The sequence below is a fragment of the Cyprinus carpio genome, chromosome A12 (assembly GCF_018340385.1).
Source record: "Cyprinus carpio isolate SPL01 chromosome A12, ASM1834038v1, whole genome shotgun sequence".
Classification (NCBI taxonomy): Eukaryota; Metazoa; Chordata; class Actinopteri; order Cypriniformes; family Cyprinidae; genus Cyprinus; species Cyprinus carpio.
Window position 1 is genome coordinate 10,050,937 of NC_056583.1, and position 23,872 is coordinate 10,074,808.

At 37.5% G+C, this 23,872-nt stretch overlaps 1 pseudogene; it reads left to right on the top strand.

The window, feature by feature from the left end:
* LOC109101448 overlaps positions 1–19,045 on the top strand; it is a 46,783-nt pseudogene extending 27,738 nt beyond the window's left edge.
* The last annotated feature ends 4,827 nt before the right edge of the window (positions 19,046–23,872 follow it).

A 23,872-nucleotide genomic window follows, 5' to 3' on the forward strand; every position in this document is an offset into this window, starting at 1 on the left:
AAGTTTCCTGCCCAGCTCGTCTCCACCGTGGCCCATCATCCCACTGGCTCCGCTGTGCTCCCTGGTCCCTCCGGCTCCGCCTTGGTCAGTTGTCAACCATCATTCACCTCAGAATTCCACTCCTTCAGCTTCGCCTTGTCCCTCCATCCCTCTGGCTTCTCCTTCCCTCCTTCTCCACCTTGGTCCTCTGGCGCTCCGGCTCCACCACGGTCTTCCGGATCCCCGCCTCGGTTGACTGAGCCATCATCTCTGGTCCTCCGGAAGCTCACTGTCACCCTGGCTCTGTGGCTCTCCATCTCCATCCTGGGCTCCTCTTCCACCAGCTCTGTCTCCGTCAGTCGGCCCCCTGGTGTCATTGGCCCCATCTCCACCATGGCTCCTCCCACCGTCAACTCGACTTTGGGCCACTATCCTGGCTGGCCTCTGGTTCACCACACCACCTGTCTCTTCCTGCTCGGGCTCCTCCCTCCATCTACTCTGCCCTGGCCTTATGAACTGTGCCCCTTTCCCATTGCCTGCCCCTCACCTGTCCCACACCCACCTCCTGAAACCCCGCCCTCCCTTCTCTGTTGGCCTGCCTTTGTCGGCGTCAGGATGCACCATTCCGGGAGGGGGCAGCCAGCACACTTAACATCAAAATAGTTCAACAGAAATGTACTGTTAATGCAGCTTAACTTTCTTAATTTCTTCATATCGGTAGTATTTGACTTGCTCCTGATAGCCGTTGTACGAACAGGACAGTTTCAGAATCACATCTGTCAGTAAATAGATTTGCCAAACACTAACTTTGTGAATGTAGCCTGTGTGAGGTTGGCGCTGCACATACAGCATATCAAAAGCCACTCCGCTCTGCCCTGCTTACACAGATTGGAGATTTATAACCTCAAGACAGATGAAAAAAAAATAAACTTGAATGAAAAGCAGACTCTAAAGTGGTGACAAGTGTCTAAAGAGGAAAAGGACATCAGGTGCATGTATATGTTTCACATTGAGGCCTTGCAGGGCTTACAGAACACTGTGAAGAGGTTTTTTTTCTTCAGGATATTGAAAGAGCTTGACTGTTTGGGTAGATTTCTGTTCATGTGGATTTGTTAGTCTTTCGAACGGAGGATGTGTCAGGGAAAGAGGCTAAAGATCACAGATGTGTGTAATGAAATAAAATCCCTCTGGTCTAAACTAAGAGGAAAATTTTACTGAAGTACTCACTAGTGCTCTCATTGCACATTAGTGCCATTACTTATCATTAAGAAAGCAAGCCATCAGAGTGAGCGGACAAAGGATATCCATCTTTTATAAAGAAGTGGAAAATGTAGCAAAATGTATAATTTATTACTCACTGAAGTAATAAAGTATACATTGTTTCTCCATAGGCTGGGGACAACTGGGAGAGGGAAAGGGGGTAAATATTCAAGCCGGTGAACATCATTTGTGCAAGTGGATGTATAATTCAGCATGTTATTTCAGAACCAAAGACTTAAACTACTTCAGTCTGTGTGCATTAAATTTATTTAGTACACAAGTTTCACAATTTGAGTTGAATTACTAAAATAAACGAACTTTTCCATGAAATTCAAATTTATTGAGATGCACCTGTAACTATGTAACATTGGCTGAAAGATTATTGCTATATTATACATTCCTAAACTATTTATATTCTATTTCTTGGACAGTAATCAAATGTAATCTTTTTTTTTTTTTTAACATTGACCATGTGAATAAAGAACAGATTGCTTTGCTTCCACTGAATGTCAGTCATTAAAGCAAAAAAGGGTATAAAGGTAAACATTTCATACATATTTTCAGTGTAACTTTCATTGTAATTATTACATTGAGTATATTATTTGTAATGAAAAAATAAATAAATACTGTGTTTATAAAATATTATGATTTTAACCAGAGAAGAAAGCAGTTTGTTGATTCTTTGCTTTGATCTTTCTCTCAGTTCAGTCGATTTGTGAGCTCTGAGCATGTGATTGAGCGGAAATCTAGAAGACCCACAGTACAAACCTGTCAGAGGTAATTGCGCTGCCAACCTGAGCAGGCAGGAAGAGGGTGGGGGTAATGTAGGGCAGTATGCACTTTACACCATGACTCAGAGCCTTACTTACCGTAGCAGCCAGAAAATGCACAGCCTGTACTTTTCTATTTTTGAAAGCACAGCTCTAAAAACATCTCAATAGTTGTGGCTAAGCTGAAGTCATTGAGACCACCAACTAGGTGGTCTTGTTTTACTTGAAATGGAAGTCATAGCTTTTTGAAAAAAGATGATTCATTAATGTGCATCTGCACTCATTGTCCAGCTCTAGTGAAAGTGATTTCTGACAACTTAAATGGGTTAATGTGGTAAAAAGTGTTCTCATATCTGTATTAGATAACCCTTCCCGTGACAAAATCTTTTATGCCGATTAACAATGGTGTGTTCTGTAACCAGATTCCATTACCATGAGGGAAAAAAGAAAGCCTTTATGGATTCAGCTGACAGGGTTTGCATTATCTCTGGGGTTTCCATGCTCATATGCCGCAGCAGATTTTCTCTGTACCAAGAAGCACATTTTCATGCTCCGAATCTCCCCCAGATGTTCTTCAATGACACAGACAGTGATAAAAGCTATACATCCTGGGACAGTCACGTGACTGTTTCACCTCTTTTGTCGTATTACATCTTTGTCAGTTGGTTGCTTCCTAATCGAACTAACAGTTGGTGAAGCGATCATTTTGGCTTTTTTTTTCTCCAAATATTTTTTAAAGGGGTCATATGATGTTACTAAAAAGAACATTATTTTGTGCATTTGGTGTAATGAAATGTGTTTATGCGGTTTAAGGTTCCAAAAACACATTATTTTCCATATACTGTATATTATTGTTTCTCCTCTTTGCCCCGCCTTTCTGAAAAGCGTTGTTTTTTTTACAAAGCTCATCGGTCTGAAAAGTGAGGTGTGATCTGATTGGCCAGCTATCCAGTACTTTGTGATTGGCTGAATGCCTCAAGCATGTGACGGAAATGTTACGCCCCTTGCCACACTGTGATGCGTGTCCCGGTCAGAACACAGCTTGACAAGACAAAAACAATTAAACCCATTACAAACGAGCCATTTGTTGCATTCAGTGGGGACATAATTATGGATTATAATGACTTATACTGTTTTTACGTTTTGCGTTGCATCGCAACATTATATAAACATAAAACCATGCATTTGTGGTCGGAGAAACGACAAACAACAAGCTCTACTCTACACCAGCGGTTCTCAATTCCAATCCTTGTGCCCCCCAGCTCTGCATATTTTGCATGTCTCTCTTTGTTAACACATCTGATTCAGATAATCAGCTCATTAGAAGTGAGCTCCGTGCATGAACTGTTTTCCCCTTGACATGGTCCCTACACAGTCTTCATTGCTCCCTACTCCCTGAGCAGGGGAAATCTGTTGAAATTTACCTCACTTCGGAACATTAATTCATGGATTTGCGCTGTGCAACATCTTCACACACAGATAAGTGTGACATCATATACCTCTGTTCAGGACAGGCTCAGGCTCTGTTAGTGCCCTGGGCAAGATTTTAAATTTACGCCCCTGACCCCCCACTAAAAGAAATTCTGAAAATGCAGATTTTTTAAAACTTTACTATTATATACCATAACATAAATACCTACAACAACTAACACAAATAAATAGTAAAAAAAAAATGAAAATTAAAAAGAGACTTTTAAGCACCTTATAAGTGAATCATAAGAGAACATACACAAACAAACCACACAAGAGACTATCCCACACTACAGTGTCAAGTACGTATTACAACGAAGAGAAATATAAGCAATATGAAATGCCTAAAATAGTCTAAAAGACAACAAAGGCAACAAAATAAAGGCTACATTTTGTAATTTATTTGTAGATGTTAGCCAGCTAGCTAGCTAGTTAGTCTAATTAGCATACCCATACCTTTCATTTCAATTCAGTGCATACAAAGGAAAATGACATACTTAAAATTAATTATTTCATTTTATGAATGTTAGAATATAGTCCTAGTCATGGTCTTTTTCAAAAGACATTTAGACATTTTTTGGTGAATTAAAAGCAAGCAGAAATGTAACTGAAATTAAATCAACATTACAGAAGCTTAATTTATTTTAAAGAAAATAAAGTAAAATTAAATAAGCACTTAACTCAAGCAAAAACATTCCACGGTGTCAGTGTTGCCAGTTAAGATGTTCTAAAAAGGCTATTTCAAAATATTACATAAACATCATGGGCTAATACACAGTCGTTAACTTGTGATTTTTACCTCTATATTGATTCTTCTTTGCGTTTCTTCCTGCCTTCCATTTTTTAGAAATTATACTTTAAGAGCACATAAATTGCAAAACTATTTTAATTGCATGTGACATGAATAATTAATGCGTTATGATGATGTATTATAATTATATTTTAAAAAAGTAAAGTGTTTAAATTAGTCCAACATGACATGTTGTCAAATCTTATGATTTATAGTTGATGTCAATTTTTTTATTCTAACGTTATTTTAATCAGATCGATGATCGATCAGTACTAAAATGATGTTAACTGTCAGAAATTATTTTGCTTTACATATGGTTGTAGGAGCGTAACAATAGTCACAAGAGGGCGCACTTCTGACCAAATGGCGCCCCCCATTTTGCGCCCTGGGCAAAGCTTTGCCATGGGCCGGCCCTGCCTCTGTAAATAAATACAATTTAAATTCACGTCTGGCACACTTCAATGCACTTTGAATGGAACATATATGTTTGCTTTGAACTGGAATCATGGCGGAATATCCTGTGATGTCTACTTCGCAGGGCACTTACGTTCGAATGGAACAAACGTCAGAAGCCATAAGAAAAATATACAAAATATGCAGAACAGGGGGGGTTGCAAGGACTGGAATTGAGAACCGCTTTTACATATGTACCAAAACTGGCGTTTCAATCATCAGTGGCAAATCCTTTACATATGTAAACGTACTTACAGACTGTGGGTCAGAACAGCCGGCACTGTAGTCTTCTCTCCCAGGATCAGGAAACAGTCCTCCATAAAATGTGCTGCACACATCTGTATATTTAGGTCGAACTGTTCTGGAACAGTGTTGTATCGTTCAGTTATTTACTGTACGATTCCCATCTCTTCAAAGGCTTTTTTTTTGTTTTTTGTTTAATAAAGGACAAGTCATTCAATATGTCCCACCTGAGCTTGCCGTTTCAATAGGAATTACATTAAAACAGGAAGGGAAACTGCCCTTACCAACTGATTTCATAGGGTCTTTAAACAGTATACAGATTTGCTGGGGCCGTGGAGGGGGCAGAGCTTGTTGACACTGACACTGCCCTTCGGAACTGAATCACACATGTGTGAAGGGAAAATGATGAGTTTGCATTCTGTTTATCACTTTTCACCAAACATCTGTTTGTTGCTTTGGATGTGGGGGCGGGGTACTGCTCAGATAGACTAATGTTGATCAGGTCTCTCTGTCAGTTGTCTGTGAAAATGCTTTCTACCTTACTGGAAACAGGGGTGTCTTTGAGTACAAATATGCATTTGATTCCACAAGGGCTAACCTTTGACCTTCACTACACTTAGTACCTGTGGGCCCTAAATAACTAAAGCAGGCCTCAGTGTGACTGCTTGTTTCCGATAAATAACAGATGTTCCAGACAGGAAACAAGGACAGCATTTTTCTAAAAAAGAGTTGAAGCGAGTCCATCCACCGCATTCTTATTAAAGTGTCACTCACCGTCCATTTTAACCTCCGCATGGCTCATCTCATCTGCAGAAGGGACTCGTTGGTTGTGTTTTATAGGCTCTACACATCCCCCTAGCATCTTTCTCCTTGCTCTTGTCACACTAACCCAGGTGTGTTATCAGACCTGGTGCTTTAGAAGCTCTGTGAGTTGACGGCACAGTGTTTTGCTCATTTGATCTGTGCAGTGTGAATCCTACAGGCCTGTTCTTCACAGGCAAGGCAGCAGTGCTGGCGGCTGTCTGAAGTGAATAGAGAGGGTAACTAACCAAGGCCCAGAGTCTTCATCCTGTGCTTGTGTAGTTGTGTGTCTCTGTGCAGTGATAGGGGAGAATCAGAGGAGGATGCTGGAGGCTGTCAGCTACTCTTCCCGCTACGCACTTGGACTCTCCTACAAAGCCGACACACAAATCGACATCCCTTGGGCGGCCAAGTACGTCTCCAGTAATCCCTGCATTCACTTCATCGCCATAGATGATAAAAAGCGCAATTTAGGTCAGTGCCTTCATATTTTCCTCCTCTCATCTCTAACTCCCGCTCTGACATGTTTCATTCTGTTTCTCTACAATTTCTATTTCTTTCACTGTGTTTCATGTATCAGGATCTTTTTTCACACTGCACACAAATCTGATTCGGTTTTTAAATCCAATGTTTTTTAAATCTGATTTCCAAACCGATTGACTTTTACACAAGGCCAGGGTCATAATTGGTTTCAGACAATGACAGCAATGACATAGTTTAGACGGTGACACTGTTTGCATATTTATTTTATTTTATTTTATTTTATTTATTTATTTTTTGGTTGACAGCCCTAAAGACATTTATGGTACCCTTCCATTCCACACTGTTCCTACCATTGTCTGTCCTTTTCTGTCCTTTCTTTGAATTACATTACTGTCCAATTGAGTTTGTCTGCCTTGAGGTTCCTTAAAAGGGTTGTCTTAAAATTCTCATATGTGTATTCACACAAATGTCTGCATGTATGATAATGTGTGCATAATTTTGTGCTCATGTGTGGACATGCATGTTATGTAAGAAATAAAAGATGTAGGACTGTTGAATAATTCAAAACCACATCTACATGTGTTTATCTTAAGGTATTTTTAGGCTTTTCTCAGAAACATTTTTGTGTGAATTTACTTACACTCTGATTACTTGTTAGCCAGGTTAAATCAACGTTACTTACTCAAAAGCGTCAATTATTCTGTTCCAGAGGCCGTTCCAAACATTAGACGGTTAAATTATGCCTTATAAGGTACCTTGTTCTGGTTAGAGCAGCATCACATTTATCCTTCACAGAAGAGATAATCTCAGACCACAATGTGATGATTTTTTCCCTAGATGATAGATGGAGTCCAGGGAATTGCTGGTTGTATTTATTTAGCGCTGGAAAGTATTGACAATAACTATTGAACTATTTTACTAAAACACTGTTAATGTTTATAATGACTTCACGCTTGCCTGTAAGATTGTGTATTGTGCATTTTTTACCAAAGAATTATCTTGCCCTTTCTCTTTCCGTTTGCTCTGTTTTTTCAAACACCAAACTTCAAAGTCTTCAGTGCCACTTTGTTCATTCTTGAAGTGAACTTTTGCCTGTTTGGTGGTTAGATTCACTGTTTTGGACTGCCGCCTTGAAGTGAGTTGGTCTAGCCGCAGTGTGACATGGCACTGTCATTCTCATCCGGTATGCAGACCCCTTTAGAACGTAGCCAATGCCGACAGCAGACTGTAAGGCAGCTCACTAGATTTGGAAACATAGCTCATGTGTATTCTAGGTGTGTGTGTATATGATTTGTGACTGAAATCGCTTTTGCTTTTGAAGAATTTAGATGTGATTGTGTTTGCGAGTTTTTCCTCGCCAAGCCTGATAGTTCATGAGCGTGTATCTGCAGGAGCTCAGTGGAAATAGTCTTGTGAAAACAGCCTCTGCACCTGTCACCTTTCATCCACTCCAGTGTTTCCGAGGGCAACATCATAATTAGGGGAGCTGTTAAATTTTGCATTCTGCTGCACTGGTCTTTTAGGCCGTCAAGCTCCTTCCAGCCTCCTCAGCCTTCACGCAGCAATGCTTTAATCTTCATTTTCATTTCTGTAATGTGTTTTGCTTGTAGTTCTAGTAAAGTAGGTCTGAGTCTGATCTCACAGAGCACCCCAAGCTCTCTTTGAAAACTTTTTGGCAGGCCGCTAATGATAAGCTATTACTGTATTCCTGAACGTCTGGTGAGAAACCCATTTGTGCTGTTCAGTTAATGTGGAATGAGCTAGATCAGAGATGGGTGATGGTTTTCCAAAAACAGAACTGGTTCATAATTGATATGAATTTGATTACATATGAAGTCTGAAACTTTTATACCAAAATGTCAAAGAAAAATAACTCTTCAGAGAGGATTTTTTTTTTTTTTTTTTTGAAAGGGGTTTATGTTATACAGTAATTATGAACATAGAACGTCTGTCATTTCATGTACTGGCCATACTGGGATCGCTGTAGTTAATACTAATGTGTCTGGATGTGGGCATTACAGATGTTAATGTTCTCTGGATATGATTAATTCTCTACTTAAATTATTATGTATGTAATTAAAGGAGAAAATTGGAGGAATAGTTCACTCAATAATGAAAATTCTGTTATTTTTACTCACCCTCAAGTCGCTCCTAACCAGTCTGACTTTCTTTCGCCTGTGGAACACAAAAAGAGAATTGTGCCGGTTTCTCTTTTCATTGCGGATAGTCCCCATGGGAACTGAGTCTTTCAAGCTTCAAAAAGGATGCAAAACACCATAAAGGTGTTGTAAAAGTGGTCCATACGACTTGTGTGCAATATTCTTATATTCTATATAGTGTTTTGAAATCATATGAAAGTTTTTTTGTTGTTGTTGAGAACAGACTTACTATACTCACTGATAATCCTTCCCTCTAGTGAGCTGCTGCAAGTCATTAAGTTGCACTCGAGAACCAGATCAGTCAAATTTGTGAAAGAATTATTCAAGCTGGATTTGTGAACTGTATTCAGTGAAAAGATTGGACTTTTCAAGGACAACTAGGCCTAAATGCATGGTCTACTTTTATTATACTTTAATAGTGCTTTTGATCTTTTTGTAGCAAAATTTGCAGCATATTCAATATAATTGAAGGAAAAGAGCTTTTATCCTACAACATGTCTTCATTTGTGTTCAGTGTAAGACATAAAATGTCATTCAGGTTTAGAATTACAGAATATAATGATGAGTAAATTTTGTGGGTGTATTAAAGAATCTTTTAACCTGAAAAAATGGCACTTCATTAATTTGTAGATGTGGTTTATTCAGTCAGACATGATAAATTCATTCCATGAGTGAAGGGATTACCAAGTTAGTATTCAGCTGATGTTCTGTCAGCCCTCATAAGGTGACCCAATCCATGTCTCATTTTCATGAACATATTTATCAAAAGTACCATTAATGTCTTTATGGATAAAAAGTTTGAATAAGAAGAAATAACTGACTCCACTTTTAATAAATATATAATGCATTTTTAATGTTCTTTTCTGACAGGCAAAAAAAAAAAACAGTTTCCTTTTTACCTTGTGAACTTTGTGGCAAGCTCTTCCCCCACCAAGAAATAAGTGACTCAACCAGCGGGCACAATGCCAGCCCTCTACCCACGCTCCATGACCTCTCTCTCGTGCACAGTCACATTCTGGCACATGCACAATTACAAATAAACACTCAAACATTTTTTGTAAAGGGAAGTTCTCTATCTTTCATCCTCTGCTTCTCCTTTTCCCCTCCTCTCTGCCTGGCGTTGTGCCAAACACGTATATAGTCTGACTGCTCTGTAAACGGAAAATGACCATGCCTCTGTGTTTCAGCCCAGTATTCATATTCATACTGGTCAGCCAAAGTCAACCTTGACTGGTAAGAACAATAATTTCAGCTCTTATCACTTCGGATACTAAGCTCTTTTTACAGAAACAACACTCCATAATTGTGAAGTTAATCCTTCCATTGATAAATTTGGCTGATTTAAAGTGAAATGAAAACGTTATGTGGAGCTCTCTTTTAGGTTTAGCTGAAAGGCTTGTAAACTCTAAATATAAGCAAGTAAATACACTGAAAAAAATTATTTACTTCCTCTTTTCCTCACTTGAACCATGCCAGCTTTGGAGCTAATATCTGAAACCTTTTCGTGCATTGAATTTTAAAATATATTAAATTAGAATATTGTATTACTGTTTTACTGTAATTCTATATATAAAAAAAAAAAAAAAAAACATACTGTCACCAAAAATCGCACCATCCCCAAACATTTGAATGATAATGTACATGCAGGTATATAATTTGGTAACACTTTAGAATAAGGAACGCATATTCACTATTAACTAAGAATTTTCCCTGAACAAACTCCTAATTTGTTACTTATTGTTAGTTAGTGTGGTAGTTGTTAAATTTAGGTGTGGTTTACGGTTGAAGGATCTAAAATATGGTCATGGAGAATAAGGCATTAAAATGTGCTTTATAATACCAATAAACAGCCAATATGCTAGTAATAAGCATGCTAATAAACAACTAGTTAATAGTGAGAACTGGTCCTTTGAGAGTCTGTTCCTGTGGTGGTATTGACTTAACCAGCTTTTTGTACAGGTTTTTTACTTGAAATTGTGAAACCCAGGGTCATTCTTCATCATATATTTATCTAACTTTATCTCAAACTTTAATATCTTGTACTGTACTCAAGATTTCACCCTGTACATTTGTAAACTGGGTTATTTGTTGCATATTTATAAGGTTAATCATTCTGGAAATACAACATGCAACCACTTTTTAATAACTGCTTGTCCATCTGTTGGAAATGTCACCATGTAGTTTTGCTCAGGTTGTCTGGTCTTCTGAAACAAACAAAAAAAAAACTAAAACAAAAAAACTGTAAACTGTAAACCCACTGTTAAATGTAGTGTGAAAGGCATCCACTTTATTTAGATGCTGTTAGTCATAAGATAACCTTAATTTATTATTCCTTGAAGCATTTTATCCACAACTATATTTTCAGGAATACACAATTTATTTATTAGTCAAATATTATTTAAGGACCAGGCATGAGCATAACATGTGAATTTGATTTCCCTGACTTTTCCACATTTATTCCAACATTTTTGCCTTTTTATGCCAGTGGTCGTGATTTAAATGGTTCATTGTTCTCTGCTGGTCCAAAAACTTTGCTAAACAGAATAGATCTTACTGAAGTATAAAGCCCCTCCCCACAGGTGATCCATAAAGTCAATGTGTTACCATGTGAATCTGCCAGAGGCTTTAATATTAAGTTTTAGCCAGTCTCTGTGGTCTTATTCAGACCTAACCCTCATTCCTCAAGTGTTGATCAGTGATGACTTTCAGCATCTCCATCGTACTTGGAGTCATTGGACCAAATCACTCCAGCTGCTCAAACACAGACCCATGTTTATGGAGCCCAATAAAGCATGATTTCCTCCAATCATATTAAATATGTGTTTTAAAACACTGTCATTAGAGAAATGACTACACTATGTGCAAGGCTAATGTATTATGCCTGGTCTCAGTCACGGGTCATGTCTCTGGCAATGAAATTGGCCCATAAAGCATTAGATCATGGGGTTTGGTGTGCCCATAGATGATATCACTGAGGAACCATCGTCTTCTGAGAAGGCTGGATACTGTTACTTAACACTACTCATGCTAACCTGCTGTTCCTAACAAATAAAGCTGGTCATGTCACATTCGCAGTGAATATGAAACAGCTAGCTTGATTTGTTAAAGGTATAATTCACCCAGAAATTTACATTTTGACATCAGTTACTAAATCCAAACCTGTATGGACAAAAAAAAAGATATTTTGAGAAGTCTTTCAGTATTTTTTGTCGATGGGATCCAATGTTGTTTAGTCCCCATTGGCAAAATCATTTGAAATATTGTTCCAAATATCTTCTTTTTTATGTCCCACAGAAGTAAGAAAGGATTGGAATGACATGAGGGTAAGTCAGTGATGACAGAATTTTCATTTTTGGTGCACTGTCTGTTGTATCACATGTCAGTCACCCTCCAGTTGAAATGTTTTTACAACATGCAAAACAATGTTTCTTTTTCGCCTTAAATCAAAGAATATTATTTTTTCTGAGGAAAAGCATTTATGGCATTTTCAGTCTATATTGTCACTTTTCTGCTGCTGTCTGTGATGTTTATCTGACCCTTATTTCTTCCTTCATTTTAAATTTCTTTACCTAAATAGTATTTCTCACACTGTAGCATACAATGTAGGATCTGGGCATGTTTGTTAATGACTTTATAAGTAGCACATGTGAGCTTGATAAACTGTGTGTGTCATTGGCAGCACTGAAGAACTGTGGACCTGCTGTGATGGTGCATACTAGTGTGCCCTTTGGCATCCAGCACCTGGAGTAGGAGAAGGATGCGGTAAAGCCCATCATCCTGGAAGAGCTGGAAAAGGTGATGCCAGGGCTACCTCAACCTGACAGCATCAAGTGTCAGAAGTGGAGATACTCACAGGTGAGACTACATTAGTCTGTGTGGGAGAATTTGACTAAGAATCTCAAAATCCTTCAAAAGTTTGGAGTCAGTAAGATTTTTTTTAACAAAAGAAATGAATACACACACACACATTTGTGTATGTGATTTATGGGGACTCTCCATAGGCATATTGTTTTTTATACTGTACAAACTGTATTTTCTATCCCCTTACACTAACCCTACCCCTAAAACTACCCATCACACAAAACCTTCTGCATTTTTCCACACACACATTAGAGTTATCACTGGCAAAAGCTCAGAAATGGGCGTGGAGCTATAGTGCTTTTGACAAAAGTGGGAATTGGTTCGTTTTTCCTACAGTCACCAAACTTGGTACATATATTATTCTCATCAAACCCGGCAACTTTTTAATTTACAGTCATCAGCTATAAGGAAGTTGGCTATTTTGATTTCATGTGGATTTTTTGAAAAATCTGGTTGATGCGTTATGGCATACTCCTCCTAGGGGATTCATGCAATTCAAAACAAACTTTGTCAGCATGATGCCAAGATATTGAAGATGCTAAATTGCGAATGTTTTTTGGATATCTCGAACAGTGTTGCCATGGCAATTTATTAAAATAACAATAAAAAAATAAACAGTAATTTTCTTTTAAGTGTATTGTCTTAACTCCTCAAAATGTTTTACATACGGAGAACAAGTAATTCTGAGGAAAAATGCTTAGTTTCAAGAATTTCTGATGCTATGGGGATTTAACAGCTAATTAAAAACTGTCAGGCATTTCAGCTGACAGATGAAGCCTGTGATAATAAGGTTGTTCACTAGATGGATAAGAATAACAAAGGATAGGATAAGAAATATTTTAAGCCTGATCTTTCTCCTGTCTGTTTCAATCCATTAAAATGACAAATAAATGCATAGAATATGTTGATATGTACTTTACTGACAATATAGTTTTATATAATTATTTAATAAATGCTTATAGATTATTAAAATCATTTAAAAATCGTATAGATCATTCAAAGTTTTATATATCCTTTCTTTTCTGTGAGTGTATCTGTTTCACACTCTTGATATTCTAGAGTAACCCTTACACTGCTGTGACTCAACAACCAGACTGCCAGAGGGTTAAATGCATGTGCCCGCTGTGTACTGTTTTCCTAATACCATGGGGGGTGGCAGTGGCGCCAAGACTTGTGCCAGTCATCGCTGCTTGCAGCTATATTTAAACTTTACAATTACTTGGCTTGAAACAGAGTTCACTTTGAACTTTGACATCAGAAAGATTGATAGAGAGGTTCACAGAATCTTAAAGTGGAGCACTGAAAGCAGTGCTATAATAAAAACTTTATTTGTCATTTTATCATCCCCCATCCCATCCCATCCTGGGTCAGTCCTTTATAATCCATATATAGTTCATTATTTTTAGATTTGATTTATATTTCATTGAATTTCTTTTACTTATTTTATGATCTGCTACATTTTGAATTATCTTTGTAAGGGATTACTGTAATCTGTGTGATGATATATAACAAGAGTAAAACAGAGATGTTTGGCTTATTCAAGCAACTGCTAGTAATAGAAGCCTCCCTGCTATACAGCAGAAGACAGTCATTTTTAATTAAGCCAGGCTGATGGTTTCTTCAGATCACTCTATTGAAACAAGAGATATTAATCAGTAATATTAAGACTTGTTTTCAAATATTAAGACCTGTTTTATTTTATTTTTTTCGTACCTTTGACAAATATTTTAATTAAATAGAAGAAATACAGATTAAGAAAAAACTAGTTTAACTTTTTCAAAAGAGTCTTGGTAGATTCACACACATAGAAATCCATACTCTCCCCCACTCATTTGGCTCACACACACACACACACACACACAATCTTACAGTAGTACTTTATGCATTCACACACTGTGTGGGACTGTGCCCTTTCTTGCACAGTTGCATTCTCTCTCACACACACACAGACGTTCTCTTTCGAAGCCCCCACACTCTCAGCTCCTCTGTGACACAACACTGGGCCTCAGTTTGAGGTCAGAGGACATAGAACATCTGTGTGGGAGCACTGAGCTTGCTGAGTGCCATAGAATGGGCCAAGGCCCGTTTAGACTGCAAAGGCAGGAACACACTTGCTCACACATACACACACATTTATGCACATGCCAGTTCCCTGTCAAACACACAGAGAGCATGGAGCAGGAGTCGGCCTTACAGTCATTTGCCACATCACTGTTTGCTGAGCATAAACCGACAACACACATTTGCACTCACCACCACATGTCAAAGTCATTGACTTCTCTGGACTCTAATGGCTGGAAAGACTTTTCATGAGTCATGACTTTCAATCTACTGTAAATGCAGACTGCTTTTTTTAACAGACACTACATTGTTGGAGCAAAGAACATGTGCATTGCCTTTTTTATCACTCATGCTTAATAATCCATAACTTAAATTCATAATTAAAAGGAATAGTGGATAGGGCACACACCAACTCAGTTATTAACATCTGGTGTACTGTTTCATTAATGTAATTAAAAAATGTTTAGGATTTAGTACTATTAAAAATCTTTATATCCAAAGACATTATTTAGAAATAATAAAGTGTTAAAAATAAGTAGTGTTAAAAATAATAAATAAAAAGGTATTAAAATAAAAAAAACATTATTGCACTATAAGTGACAAAAGTGTCAGCAAAAGTCACATATCACATGTAACACTCAATGTGATTTGCAACTACATTCAATGTAGTCTGGATTGTATTTTCTTGTACATCTCATAGTTTTTTTCATAAAGGCGAGGGCCTTATTTGGCTTCTACCAATGGATGAATTTGTGCCAGTGTTAGAGTTTATTGGACACGCAACCTTAGACACTACTACCACAAGATATCAAAAGCCAAATCTTTCTTCTCCCTTTTAAAATTGATAAGCTTATTTATTTTCCTACTGTAAATTGTTGATTACACATTTAGCACATTGGCATTTAGCATTTTGAACAGATGCACAGATCCATTTTTGGGTCACTGCTATAAAAATTTTGCATGACTATTTCATAATGAATATATGTGAAAAGTGTTTGTTCTACAACTTGTTGCAACAAAACCCTTAACTTCCCCTACAATAATAGCTAATAATTGTTTACTTAAAGAGATATTTCATGCAAAAATTTACATTTTGTCATCATTTACTCTCCTTAATGGAATTCCAGGCCTTTATAACAGACTTTTCATTTAGGGGTGAACTATCCCTTTAAAAAATTGTTGCAGCTAGGCCCTGCAGTTTGATGCACCAAAGTTCTGGATCTTTAATGTATGAATGTACACCACAGGAATGTGGAGTAAAGCAGATTTAAGGAGCTTAAGGAGTTCAGCCTTACTTACTTCAGCGTACCTCTGAAATAAACCAAACAATTTGTTCTTGGCCATGTTTCAGGCCAAATGTTTATCAATTGATTTACACACAGATAACCATTTAAAGATACAAGAGAGGAGGGGGGGTTGGACAGAATGATGATAGTGCTCGGTCTATAAGATGCCTAGTGAAAGCCCCAGGAAATGGACACTATTTCCTTGACTCTAGTACGTTGCACCTCGATGTTTATCTGGCGGAGAGTCGGGGCCGGCCGAAACCTTTGTAATGGGCCGTGCAGGGAATGTGTTTACTCTCAGTAGTCATTTACATGCTGCATTTCTACTTTTAAACATTGCACAGAGACTGTTCTTGCTGTGGCTGTTTTTGACTTATCTGCAAACGTGGGTCGGATTTACAATGAGGACCTGTATCATTGACTGCTGAATGTAGAAATCATACATCATTTTAATGAGTTATAGAGGCAGTTTATAAAGAAGATCAACCCAGATATTTAGTTCACAGTGCAACATGTCTGTCTTCTGTAAATATTAATATATAAAAGCTACAGAGTTACAGCACATTCAACATATACAGAGCAGCCACAAACTTTCAAAAAATAACTTTCAGTTGCTTAACTTTCAAGAAGTAACTATCAAATGCTTAACTTTCAAAAAATAACTTTCAGGTGCTTAACTTTCAAATGCTTAACTTTCAAAAAATACCTTTCAGGTGTTTAACTTTCAAAAAAATTACTTTCAGGTGCTTAACTTTAAAAAAATAACTTTCAAATGCTTAACTTTAAAAAAATAACTTTCAGGTGCTTAACTTTCAAAAAGTAATTTTCAAATGCTTAGCTTTCAAAAAGTAACTTTCAAATGCTTAACTTTCAAAAACTAACTTTCAAATGTTTAACTTCAAAAAATAACTTTCAGGTACTTAACTTTCAAAAAGTAATTTTCAAATGCTTAGCTTTCAAAAAGTAACTTTCAAATGCTTAACTTTCAAAAACTAACTTTCAACTTTCAAAAAGTAACTTTGCTTTTCTAGCTATAACCTGGGTAATGCGCAGGTCACACATACCATGTGATCTTTAAAACCAATCCACAGAGACAGCTAATATCATCCAAATTCTGCTTATTTTACCATCAAATCTATTCTTGACTCTGGTTGACCCAATGAAGGCGCCTACACTGCTATTAAAAGCTCTATATTTAACCAAATATATTAACAGTCCTTTCCCTCCCCCATCTCTTGTAAGCTACAGAACAACTAGGGGCGTCATGCACCTAGAACTGTGACTCCTGATAGTCTAGTGGTAACAGGATATATATTTATATATATATATATGTTATATACAGGATGTTATATGTTATGATATTTATAATGACACAAGCAAAATTGCAACTGAACTTAACTGACAGCAATCTACCTGTAGTTTAATGTACAGAAAACAGCAGAACTGACTTTTGATAACACTGTTTGTTTCATGGAAAAAAATAATAACAAAAAAAATAACTATTATTATTTCAAATAAAGCTTTACTTGAGCTTTCACTGTAATAATTAATGCAATGTCTTTAGGCTCAATACTTTTGAATTATGAACAGAAGCATTATTAATGGCTTTACTGTCTCTATTCCAGAATAGTAAGAATATTAGTCATGTAAGTCCTGCATGAATTTAAACAATTAGCATGGGACACCGCAAGTTTGGACGATTGGCAAAAGTCATTTTTACAAAAAGCTGACAATGAAATGGATATATAATCTCATTAAATTCAAAAAGTCTTTGGTGGTGTTGTGCTGACAAATTCATGATATATGGATAGACAGCCTGCCAGCCATCCTCTCCTTTTGTGTCTCATAGATGAATGAAACTCTATTTGCACTTCAGGTAAAATAGTATTGCCACAATATTTTCTGCTGTTGTTGAAAAAGAGCCTGGAGTCATAAAGCCACAGTGTTGTTTTCCTGTTATTGAACTAACCACCAATAAAGGAAGACTTTGCCCATCTAAAGACTTTTTGCTATGATCAGTATTACATTTTCCATGGGCCACATTCAGTTGTCAAACAGGTCTGTTAGGCAGGATTCAGAAGTGTGTGGTATTTTAGTACAGTCATGCACTCAGATCAACTTGCAGTCCAACCGTTGATATCTATGATCTCTTGAGATTATTCACAACATCACTACTGACTGACTCCACCCTCACAGTCACTGCCCAGATACATAGTTATATTCTGTTGTAAATGAGGAAAGAGATAAAAGAGAGAGGGAAGGCTTCTTGTAAACGTGCTGATTGAATAAGCTCTCAAAAAATGACTGTACACACTAAACACTTTCAAAAATTATTGGTTTCAATGCGTTCATTTAATTAAAATTTTTGCATAAGGTGCTTTGTTAATTTCTTTAAAATTTGCATGTGTGTGTGTATATGTCTATCTGAAAACAAAAGTAAATAAAAGTCCAATAAACATATCCAGTTTTATGCTTTGCATCACCCACAGAAATGTTCCACATAGTGATATAAACACAATACATTCAATGTGCATTCATTTGCATTCCCACACACATCCCCGCTCAAAGAAAGAGCAGGTCCTGTTCTCATTTTTTTTTAGGTGACTATGGGTTAACGGCTCTGCTTAATATCAGAATTAAAATGAGGTTGCATCAGTTATTGAACAACCAATCACTCAATTTTGTTGTTCTCTAATCAGGTGACAGGATCGGTGGCTGATTGCCCAGGGCAGATGACACTCCACTCCACGGCCTCTGCTGGTGTGTGTGTGTGTGGGGGGGGGGGGGGGGGGGCGGCTTCACGCACTCCAATTTCTATGGCTACATCGAGTCTGCCCTGAAGGGCTTTGAGGTTCTGAAGTCTTCTCTCTAAAAAGGGGTTGGGATAGTATGCCTTTATTTCTGGGTTTTTGTTATGGTGGATGGCACATTGATCTAGATTTAGAAGGCCCTCCCCGCAGGAAGATGGATCTACTGCACAAAGCACAGTAGAACTGTCTCGCCTGAGTCTGCAGACATACATTTTGTAACAAAAACCAATTATACCATCTGTGCCGGATGCTGAGGATTAGAGGATAACAGAGCACTGTGCAAGTTCAGTTGTAACAGAGGCAGATGCCTCATATTGGCTTTGACACAATGTCTTGAACTACGGTTTTCTGATGTGTAGCAAATCTTATGTATGTGTTCAGATACTCTCAACCTTCTCCTGTGATAGTCTCAGATTAATAAAGTAATTAAAACACGCTTAAATGTGTCTCTGCATGTGGGTAGTTGACATTATATGATGTAACATGCTATACACCTTTTAAAACTTCAACTGTTATGGTATTATGCTTTAATAACTACAATTCAAAATTAATAATTATAATAAATAATAAATTCATTAATTCTTAAATAGTTAAGTTTTATTTGAAATACTACCCTAGTAAAAAAAAAAAAGCCTATTTATTTCAAATATATGTATTTTATACTAAGTATGCTTCAGATTTACAGTACATATTTATTGACATATCACTTAAGACTTACTGATATAAAATTATAATTAAACTTTATTTGGAGTATTTCTTTATTGCACAATGCAGGTTTCTTAATATTATGCCTAAATTGTGTTTTAATATCACTATTAACAAGGATTTTATGATCTTGTATAATATCAGTCTTTAAATGCAGGATATTTAAAGTGTACCTGAAGTATACTTGCAATAAATCCACTTTAGCACAATCAAATAAACGTAAGTATATCTTTAGTTGCACAACATTCGCACAATTAAAGAGCTTTGAGCACAAAATTAGACGTTCCAATTTAGCAGACCTTAAGTATACGAGTTTAGTATACTGAAAGTACAATTGCATGGTATTTTAATTAAACACATAATATATAAAAAATATATATAATATACTTAGCACAAAATAAATGTATTTCAAATAAGTTAAAGTGACATGTAGTGACGTGAATTTGTGCTCTGCATTTATAAAGTCATTTTGTAGGGAAAAAGCTGCAACTGTAAGAAATAAAGTAATTATGAAGTATAAAGTTGAAATTTAAAGAACTTAATTAACAACTCTGGAACAAATTTGCAGTTGTGAAATATAAAGTCATAATTTTTTCTTTTCTTTTTTTACTCTGAGGCAAGAATGGGTTTATATACATTTATAAAAATGTTAACTTACAATTTTGATGTTTAATAAAATATGTCGTGCATCAACCACCCTTGTCTAAGTGTTTATATTTGCTCTGTTTTTGAATGCATAGCCTGGGAAGTGCTCAAAGATAATTTGTGCAAATCAAACCCATCTTGCATTTAGTTTTTTAAGCACAAGAGTGGGGGGAAAGTTGGCCCTACCGCTCTGTGTGCAGTAATTCTGCTGATTGAGAGCAGCCATTGACCGACTTGTGCAGCTTAGTGCTGTTGCATCTGGGCCATAATCTGGGACAAAATGTTTGGCAGGCAGTGTGGAGAGAGAGTCACTCATAATCCAGCCATGATTACAGCCGGGTGCACTGAACAGCTGGGCCTGCCTCATTCTCTTTCTTGGCATCTCCCTTTCTCTCTTTCTTTATCAGTTACTCCCCCACTTCAAACTCCTCTTCCCACTACTAATATTAGCCTCTGTGACCTTATCAGGATTATATTACTCCCCTCCTGACACCCAATCACTAAGCATGCTTTCTCTGTTTTCTAAAGGTGCGGTCACAATTACCATCGTTCTTTTCATGGGCAAAATTATTTTAATAAGAATCCATGTGATCAGGAATTTTGTGTGAGGGTAATTTTTGTGTGACTTCCCCATGCAGAGTTTGCAGTGGGTTCACAAATTCAGTGCATTGAAAAATAGAAAGCTGATTGGTTTAAAAGTGACTTCTGTGGCAAGCCTTCAGCTTTCTCTGATTTAAAGGAATTAAAAAGCAATGGTTACACTTATCCTTTCCGCTTTATTGTATATGAATAAAGGCCTTGTGTATGTCTTCCTCTTTCTCTAGCTGTGCTAGTCTGATCTGCTAGAAAGAAGCAGAGAGCAGGAGAGAGAAAGAGCGAGGCTTTACTCTAATGGATACATTATTCATACAAGTCATCCTGCAAGGAATAGAGCTCAGCTGCCTGGGTTGCAAAAGGCTTGCCACAATGTTGCATCAGCCACCTCGCTTTCATTAATACGCACATTACCGTCTAGGGGTCTATGATCTTTTTTTAGCAGTCAATAAAAAAGAATGGGCTATGGTTGAACACTCCATTGCAGGATTGAAATGGTTAGTGATTTGATTTGGGTTTAGGAGGGCTGTTCTAACAGACTGATGGACAGGCATCGGGTAATTGTGAGCCGGCGAATGTTGTGCCACTCTTGTGCACCTGGTAGATGACACAGTCAGGCAAAGCCTTTGTTTTGCTGCCAAGGCTCATTTCAAATGTTCCCCTGACTCCTTTTGCTTTTTACTTTCATCCCTGTCTGAAATCTTCTTGTTCTCTTTTTCTTTTATCCTCTTTCTCCATCACTGGTGATGTTGCACCTGCTCACAAGGGTCCCTCCAGACTCTTTCTCTTCCCCACTGACTGTTCATCAGTCCTCCCTTTCTAAACATGCATGCCATAAAGCCGCAGAATGCATTGCCGCAGACACAAGGATCTTAGCTCCACTGACCTATTTTTAAAGGCTATTCCGATGGAGTGTGGCTGCTGTGCATTCTGGGTGTCTGATTTGCATTTTTGCTAAGTCACTGGCAGATGGCACCAGAGCTTGATGAGATAGCGGTAGGCTAATCCCTACCCAATTGACAGACACACATACAATCCTCCTCGGCATCATATATAATCCCTCCCCCAATCTGAGGCAGATGAATGGCAGTCATGTGTGTCCTCTTTAGGCAGACCCCCACTAGAACCGGATGAAAAGTGCTGGCATCATATCAGAAGCGCTTAGGCCCTCACTCACATTGAGAAGGGAAAGAAATTTGTAGCTGTATTCAAGGGCATCACTAATAAGATTTTTCCCCCTTCATATTTGGTTAGAGGGAGAGATGTTTTCTGTGAGGAAATGAAAGTAGATAGTGCCTGGGTTTAGGGATATGAGGATCCAGTTTGTGTGTGTGTGTGTGTGTGTGTAAGAGGCAGACAGGAGATTGGGATGTTTAGACTCCTCTCCTTCTCTCACATCTCTAGGGAGCTCAGGCTTGTTTAATTATAGGGGTGGTGCCATGGGTAATGGGTGCTGACGTCATTGGCTCCTCTTCGCGCTCTCCCGCTTCCCCTAACAGGCCCAACAGCATGGCTTTCTCAGCAGTCAATATACCCAAAAGCTCTCTATTGATCTGGGAGGGATGGCTTCACTCACATGGCAGCAAACTACCCTTAGCAAAAGGCTGGAATACACTACATGACTTTTGTACAGATTTTTGCCTTGATTTACAGTCTGGAGGAGTCATCTCTAGTCGCCAAATATCAGAGGCATACTGCAGATTTTCGTCAGTCAGAGTTGACAGATTTTGCAGGAAATTGCATAGTGTATGATGGGCACAGACTTTAAAGTCAATCGTTTAGCGTTTGATGTCCACTTTTTTTCTGTAACAATTTACAAAGTCCGCAAGTGTTTGATGCCTAGTGTTTTTCAAACAGTTCAGAAAAGCCATGTTGTGTATTTCAGCCTTAAAGCAACCAAACTAGGCTCATTGGAAATACATGCCTGTGGTGACATTTCTGCAAAATTATATTTCCTTGTTTATTGCACTTTTCGTGACACTTTCAAAGTGCGTGTTCAGTTTTCCAAAACATGAATCTGGTAACATTTTGTTGTAAAGTACCACCCACACTGGCTAAACCCTACCCTAAACTTAACCGATAGCATAAACAAAAGCAAACATGAGATAAAAACACAGCTGCTGAAGCAACCAAGCTATTTTTTGCTTGCTTGATCAAGTCTTTGAGCTCTTTTACCATGTTTCACAAGTCTTGTACCTGAGTGCTTCGCATCACAAGTGCAAAGCTGTACCAGGTGAGCTACAGAGCAAGTTTACTACATCAGTAAAGCCATAAATATGGACCTAGTTATGTGATTCAATCATCAAAATGTATTTGTTTACAATACATTGAGCTTTTTGAGGTCATACCATAGTATTGTGCATGGAACCATGTGGAAATTAGTTTCATTAATCGATAACCAGACCCTGTAAGCATGATTTGTGTGAAAAAGAATAAAAGTTGTTGATGTTTAATTGCCGCAAGTGTTCATTATTGCTGGAAATTGCAGCTGATTTAAAATATACAGCAAGGAAAAGTTTATACTTTAGCTCTAAGGCTTAAATCTTCATCCACAGACATAGGTGACTCATCAGTATGCCCATCATATTACAGTACTTTTCAGTGCTACAGTAGTTAGCTTCACTTTAAACTAATAATAAAATGTAGATTCTGTAAATTATAGTAGTTAATATGTGTGTATAATATTTGTGAATTTGTTAATTTATGTGAAGCATCCCAATTTACTGAAATGAATCGGACCACCCAATGCTTCTTTTGATGGAGACAGTTTATTGTCTGTAAGTGAGTGGTATTGTACATAAATAACGATTTTTGTGTTTTGCATAACATTTTATCATGCTATACACCACTGTTTGTCAAAAAAAAAAAAAAAAAAGCTACTCATTTTAAAAGCTAGGCTGCTATCACTCTGCTAAAAAAATGTGGCTAAGTTAGTAGCTTTGCAACTTCTCAGTATTGATAGCAGCATGCCAGCTGTCAATCTGGTATCAGCAGCTGCACATTAAACTCTCATTTCTGTCCATTGTCTTGCACACAGACTGGCTCTGAAAACTAGACATCAAGGTGACTTGAGCTCAACCCGTCTGACTAGTGCAAGCCTCCTGCCTGGGCTCTTCTCAGGAATAGTTTTGTGAGTGCAGAGTCATTAACAACCCTTATTCTTTGTGCAACGCTAGCAGGATCCGCGCCATCTGTAGCTTGTGAAATAGTGCCACACCACAAAGTAGACCTTGTTAGGGAAATGTGCGTCCCCATAGGATGGAAAAATCACAAATGAGATCTCTTTAATATCTCAATTGTTTTAGCAGCAAGAGGAGCAATGCAAATGCTCCATACTCTTATAAGTTATTTTATTTGTTTTTATCTTTCTTAATCAGTGTCCAAAAACTTTTTTGTTGCACTTTTGTAAAAAGAGTAAAAAAAATTCTTTAAATAATACGTTTCAAAATAATCAATATTATGTTGCAATTAAGTTATTGGTCAACCTTCATTTTATCATGCC